Here is a 7623-nt window from a genome sequence, read left to right on the forward strand (position 1 = left end):
ATTTTCCCAGCGAAGACATGCAGTGGCCAACAGTTACATGAAACGGTGATCAACATCATTGATCATTATGCAAATGCAAATCAGAACCACAATGAGATATTACCTCATACCTATTAAAATGGCAATCATCAGAAAGACAAGAGATAACAAGTGTTGGTGAAGTTGTGGAGAAAAGGGAACCCATGTGCACTGCTGATGGCAATGTAAATTGGTTCATCCACTATAGAAAACAGTATGGAGAGTCCTCAGAAAATCAAAAATAGAACTACCATGTGATCCATCAATCCCACTTCTGTGTATTATCCAAAGGAATTGAAAGATTCTTTTTTAAAAAATCTTTATTTATTTATTTATTTTTGGCTGCATCGGGTCTTAGTTGCAGCATGCAGGGTCTTTCGTTGCAGTGTGCAGGCTTCTCTCTAGTTGTGGAGCGCAGGCTCAGTAATTGTGGTGTGTGGGCTCAGTAGTTGCAACACACAGGTTTAGTTGTCCCACAGCAAGTGAGATCTTAGTTCCCCCAAACATCCCCTGCATTGGATGGCGGATTCTTAACCACTGGACCACCAGGGAAGTCCAAAAAGATTCTTAGAGAGCTCTACACTCTCATGCTCATTGCAGCATTATTCACCGTAACCAAGATATGGAAACAACATAAAAGTGTCTGTCAACAGATGAATGGATAAGGAAGATGTGGTGTATATATACAATGGAATATTATTGAGCCATGAGGAAAGATGAAATCCTGCCATTTGCAACAATATGGATGAACCCTTAGGGCATTATGCTAAGTGAAGTAAGTCAGACATAGAAAGATAAATACTGTATGATATCACTTATATGTGGAATCTAAAAAATCTGAACTCAGAAATAGTAGAGAGATGGTTATCAGATGCTGGGAGATAGGGAAAATGGGGAGATGTGGACAAAGAGTACAAAGTTCAGCATGGTGATTATAGTTAACAATACTGTATTATATAGTTGAACGTTTCTAAGAGAGTAATGTCACAACAAAAAAAGACATGGTAATTATGTGATGTGATGGAGGTGTTAGCTAGCATTATGGTAGCAGTCATTTTTCAATAAATAAGTGTATTAAATGAACACCTTAAACTTAAACAATGTTATATGTCAATTATATCTGAATAAGGCTGGGATGGCGGAGGGAGAATGGCAGTCCTAAAGAACAACCAAATTGTAATCGAAGGCAAAGTGGTACTGAAATGATTTCTACAAAATAAAATTAGAAATGAGAAATTAACTGAAGTGTTTGATCACATTGACATATCTTGCTTGCAATGATCTTGGAGAGTTTGGAGAAAATTAGTGGTAAGAATATAGAAAAAAAACCCAACAACAACACAACCACAGCCACAATAATAACAACAAATAAGGCAACCATTGACTCCTGGAGAAACAAAGCATTGTACAGAAAAATAATTATAATCATAGCATACTATCTGGCTTGCTATTGAACAGTATTTTCATGTCACAAATACAGACATAATGGATACAAATTGTACCAAAAATTGTGATATAGCTATACAAGCAGATGAACTAGCAAGTATAAATATATTATTATAGAGCTACGTCCTTGTTTTCCATATTATGAAGTCAATATATGCTTTAAGTTGAAAAAAAAGAATGGCAATATATTGTATTTGAAATATGGATGTAGGGCTTCCCTGGTGGTGCAGTGGTTACGAATACGCCTTGGACTTCTCTGGTGGTGCACTGGTTAAGAATCCACCTGCCAATGCAAGGGACATGGGTTCGAGCACTGGTCTGGGAAAACCCAACATGCTGCGGAGCAACTAAGCCCGTGCGCCACAACTACTGAGCCTGCACTCTAGAGCCCGCAAGCCACAACTACTGAAGCCCGCGTGCCACAACTACTGAAGCCCGCTCACCTAGAGCCCATACTCCGCAACAAGAGAAGCCTGTGCACCGCAACGAAGAGTAGCCCCCGCTCGCTGCAGCTAGAGAAAGCCCACACGCAGCAAGGAAGACCCAACACAGCCAAAAATAAATACATAAATTTAAAATAAAATAAAATAAAATATGGATGTAAATAAGAGAAAAAAAAATTAAGTATTGAAATTGCTTACCTCTCAAGGAAATCACGTATTGAGGTTTGAGAGAGATAGGGCTGAGCATTAGAGCTTATTGATTAGAAGCTTTGTACTATTTGCTCTTTTAAACTGTGTAGATGTATTACTTTTAAAAATAAAAATTGTATTAAGAATGTACATTTTTAATTGTAAAATGACTACATGTAAGGATATAAAAAGATAACATGTAAAATACAGGTCTGTAGGACCAGAGTCTACAACATGTTTATCTAAGATGAAATTCTCAGAGCACTTTCAGTGAAATTCAACGCCAAATTAAAGTTCAGAATTTCTCCTACCAAAACCATATTTACTATCTCTACTTTTGTGATAATCATGCTGTCACTTTTCTTTTTTCTCTCACTTTTTTTTTTTAACTTATTTATTTAATTTTATTTTTGGTTGTGTTGGGTCTTTGCTGCTGCGCGCGGGCTTTCTCTAGTTGCGGCAAGTGGGAGCTACTCTTCTTTGTGGTGCGCAGGCTTCTCATTGCGGTGGCTTCTCTTCTTGCGGAGCACAGGCTCTAGGCGTGTGGGCTTCAGTAGTTGTGGTGCACGGGCTCTAGAGCGCAGGCTCAGTAGCTGTGGCACACGGGCTCAGATGCTCCACGGCATGTGGGATCTTCCCGGACCAGGGCTTGAACCCGTGTCCCCTGCATTGGCAGGCAGATTCTTAACCACTGCATCACCAGGGAAGTTCGCCCTCACTTTTCTTTATCTTTGTACCATCAAAGGTTTTATCCCTAACCTACAGGTTAAGTGTTGCCTGTTTTTGACTGTATCTAAATGAACCCTACTGCATATAGTATGCTATAACTTGCTCCATTTTCTAATACACATATTTGTGAGGTTGACCCAAGAAAGTGTGTTGCTGCCAATAATTTTTTTCCACTGTATTCTATTTGCTTTTGCCTATACCACATTTTTGTTCAAACTACTCTTGACATTTGAGTTGTTTCCATTATTTTTGCCGTTACAAACAAAACTATCAAATCATATAGAATTGCATTTGCTTTATGCAAATTAATTTTGTATCCAGCAACTTTACTAAAATCTCAATTCTAGTAATTTATCTCTCAATTTTTTCTATGTCTATTTATAAAATCCACAAATAATGGCATCTTTGCATTTTCCAATCCATATCTCCTTTATTTATTTTTCTTTATTACTAATACTGGACCTCTGGTACATATTGAGCCTGCCAATCAGATTGTGGTTCAAATTCTCAGTTACAGCTTTTTACCCTTCTCAGCACAGAACTTATGGTCAAGAAAGTTGATTTTCCTTGTTATTTCCTGGGGTATGAGGTAGGGAGGGCAGGTTTAATCCTGGCTCACCATTATACATTTGGCCATTTGATGTCCTAGTTTTATAGGCTCCCCTATGTCTTCCTATTAGACTCCTTCTCTTGAACAAGTCTTGGGCTTTGTTTCCTGTTGCCATATCCTGTGGGGCCATGGAGAAACATGATTAGGGAATAAGCCAGTTCCATTTCTCAATTTACCTATCTGAGCTCTTGACTTAACTTAGATAAGACCTGAAATTTTCTTACCTTATTATTAGTTCACTGATGCATTTAAGGAAATTTTATTAAATATATTTTATGAGAACTATTTAGTTGTTTTCATTGGCAAGTCAGTCCAGGCACCCAGCCTGCCATGTTAGCAGAAAAAAAGCAGATGAGTTGAAGAATTATGAAAACAAACTAGGCTGCTGATTCTTCAGACAGGATGCAAGAACTAGTTTAAGTGTACCCTTTGAAGTAAGGCCAGTTTTCTAAACAATTTTTAAATCCTTTCTCAAAAAGTAATGACAATGCCAAGACTTTTTTCCTTTTCCAGTAAAAGCCATATACTACATTTCCGACAGTAGGTAAAAATATCCAAAGGGTGCATTCATTGCACCCTGATGTCATTTCTCTTGGTGAAAACACTATTGCGTTTTTTTCCAGAAAAACTATCTCCGTGCCAACACATATTATGCCAATCAGTTACACATCAAGTTTTGAACTCCAAACACCTACACAAAGTTCTTCATGATTGGCTGTCACTTCTCAGAAATAACACAGTAATGTTCCAGCGTTCCTGAGAGATCATAGTATTCTTTTACAGTCCGTTTGATGTATGTTTCCAAAATGCCAGACAGAAACCCATAATGCCTTCAGAATTTGTGCCAAGTACACATAGCTGAGATTACTCAGATAAAGTCATATTAATCTTAAAGACATTTGCTATTTTTTTAGAATGACAAAAGGGCATTCATAAAATTTTATGTGTAATTTACTTTGTTTATTCTATGGATGTGACCCTTAATTGTTTGTTTTGCTATTTAATTCAATGTTTGCTGAACAAAATGACAGGCATTTTGAGTCCCACTTTCCTGCATCCAGCATAACTGAGGTTATCAGACTGGACTCGCATATTCAGAAGAGGAAAACAGTCACTAAAATAAGGAGGCAAGAACTCCTTTTTTGTATCCATAACGTCTGGCAGTACCCCTGGCATGTGGGAGAAGCTAAATATTTATGAAAGGAATAATAATGTTGAGGGATATTAAATAGAATTCCCCACTTGTGCCAGGAAGAAAATGACAGAGAAAGAAGACAGGCTCTGGGGTTCGATAGATCTGGGCTTGTATTTCAGCAACGTCAGTCATTAACTTCCTGGCACTAACAAGTGAACATCAGTTTCCTAATCTGTAAGGAAGGGTATAATGCCTAATTCACAGGGCCGTGAATTGTGGGGATTAAGTGAGATGGCACATAAGCAACTAGCATAGTTCCTGGCACAAAGTTGTTATTCAGCAAGTTATTTCCCACTTTTTCAAATACTGTTTAAAAATTATCGCGAGAGAACAACGACCACTGCTGAGAGTGCGAGCGACGTGCACGCGCTGAGTAGGGGGAGGGGCCTGGCGCGTGCTGAAATGGAACTGAGAGTTGTCTGCTGGTTCTCAGCTTGAAGAAGATTCTACAGTCATTATTGATCCTTTTTCTTGGCATTACCATTTTTTGAAGCAAAGTTAACCTAGTTTTCTAGTTTGAGCTTTCTTTTTAGCCATCTTTTTTTTTTAAAAAAATGTAATCTATAAACTAGACAAGAGATAGTTCTACAATGTCCAAGTCATTGCAGCAGTCGTCTCTTGGTAGCGACTCGCAGGGCCGTGGGCGTGACCTGTCTGCAGCAGGAATAGGCCTTCTTGCTGCTGCTACCCAGTCTTTAAGTATGCCAGCGTCTCTTGGAAGAATGAACCAGGGTACTGCACACCTTGCTACTTTGACAAATCTTGGAATGAGTTCTTCATTGAATCAACAAGGAGCCCATAGTGCACTGTCTTCTGCTAGTACTTCTTCCCATAATTTGATTTCTGTATTTAACATTGGAAGTAGAGGTCCCCTCCCTTTGTCTTCTCAGCACCGTGGAGGTGCATACCAGCCCAGTAACATTTTGGCCAGCTTTGGTCTGTCTGCTAGAGACTTAGATGAACTGAGTCGTTATCCAGAGGACAAGATTACTCCTGAGAACTTGCCCCCAATCCTTCTACAACTTGAAAGGAGGAGAACTGAAGAAGGCCCTACATTGAGTTATGGTAGAGATGGCAGATCTGCTACATGGGAGCCACCATACAGAGTACCTAGGGACGATTGGAAAGAAAAGAAGCACTTTAGAAGAGATAGTTTTTTTTTGTTTTGGGGGGGTTTTTTTTGGCTGTGTTGGGTCCTCTTTGCAGTGCACAGGCTTCTCATTGCAGTGACTTCTCTTATTGCGGAGCATGGCGGGCAGGCTTCAGTAGTTGTGGCTCACGGGCTTAGTTGCTCCGCAGCATGTGGGATCTTCCCAGACCAGGGATCGAACCCGTGTCCCATGCATTGGCAGGCGGTTTCTTAACCACTGCGCCACCAGGGAAGCCCAAGAAGAGATAGTTTTGATGATCATGGTCCTAGTTTCAACCCAGTGCTTGGTTATGACTGTGGAAGTCATTTGCAAGAGTCTGGTTATTATGACAGAATGGATTATGAAGATGACAGATTAAGAGATGGAGAAAGGTGTAGGGATGATTCTTTTTTTGGTGAGACCTCACGTAACTATCATAAATTTGACAGTGAGTATGAGAGAATGGGACATGGTCCTGGCCTCTTACAAGAGAGATCTCTGTTTGAGAAAAAGAGGGGTGCTCCTCCAAGTAGCAATATAGAAGACTTCCAGGGACTCTTACCAAAGGGTTATCCCCATCTGTGCTCTATATGTGATTTGCCAGTTCATTCTAATAAGGAGTGGAGTCAACATATCAATGGAGCAAGTCACAGTTGTTGATGCCAGTTTCTTCTTGAAATCTACCCAGAATGGAACCCTAACAATGATATAGGACATACAATGGGTGATCCATTCATGTTGCAGCAATGTACAAACCCAGCACCAGGAATTCTGGGACCTCCACCTCCCTCATTTCATCTTGGGGGACCAGCAGTTGGACCAAGAGGAAATCTGGGTGCTGGAAATGGAAACCTGCAAGGACCAAGACACATGCAGAGTGGGAACTAGCCGAGTTGTTCACATCATGGATGTCTGGCAAGGGAAAAACTTGAGATATCAACTATTACAGCTGGTGGAACCATTTGGAATTATTCAAATCATCTGATTCTAAATAAAATTAATGAGGCATTTATTGAAATGGCAACCACAGAAGATGCTCAGGCTGCAGTGGATTATTATACAGCTATACCAGCATTAGTATTTGGCAAGCCAGTGAGAGTTAATTTATCCTAGAAGTATAAAAGAATAAAGGCCTTTATTGAGATGGAGACCAGAGAAGATGCAATGGCAATGGTTGACCACTGTTTGAAAAAGGCCCTTTGGTTTCAAGGGAGATATGTAAAAGTTGACCTGTCTGAAAAATACAAAACAATGGTACTTAGGACTCCCAACAGAGGCATTGACTTACTGAAAAAAGATAAATCCCGGAGAAGATCTTACTCTCCAGATGGCAAAGAATCTCCAAGTGATAAGGAATCCAAAACTGATGGTTCCCAGAAGACTGAAAGTACAACTGAAGGTAAAGAACAAGAAGAGAAGTCAGGTGAAGATGGTGAAAAAGATACAAAGGATGACCAGTCAGAACAAGAACCTAACATACTTCTTGAATCTGATTTGCTTGATCTACTTTGAGTGAGCTTTTGGTTTTCCAACTGTGGCCCATTGACAAAAATATTTTAAATCTTAGAAGCCTGAAACACTGCGTCAGACCTTATTGTCACACTGTAGTAAATTCTCCAAGGTAGTGCAGTCCTGTGAGGTTTCTTGGCAATCAGCCAACTGTAGCTCACCTTCCTTGACTCAATAATATTTATTGATTTGCTTATTTGAACAAATTATCTCTAAGATAAAGTCTACAGTAATATATTTACTTGTACAAAGAAAATCATATAAGCCCTGAAGGTTTTAATAGCAGTAAAATATGAAAGATGGTCACTGAGTTTTGCTTCCTCAACCAATTTTTTTTTTAATCCAAGAAGTGAT

General features: G+C 39.4%; 1 pseudogene across 1 annotated transcript; it reads left to right on the plus strand.

Annotated features, from left to right (window-relative positions):
- The first annotated feature begins 5220 nt into the window (after nt 1–5220).
- Nucleotides 5221–7272, plus strand: LOC307195489 (matrin-3-like; annotated as a pseudogene). Its single transcript has 2 exons — nt 5221–5985; nt 6016–7272. The product of its transcript is annotated as a matrin-3-like (transcript).
- The last annotated feature ends 351 nt before the right edge of the window (nt 7273–7623 follow it).

This window comes from Stenella coeruleoalba (genome assembly GCF_951394435.1).
Source record: "Stenella coeruleoalba genome assembly, chromosome: 12".
NCBI lineage: Eukaryota > Metazoa > Chordata > Mammalia > Artiodactyla > Delphinidae > Stenella > Stenella coeruleoalba.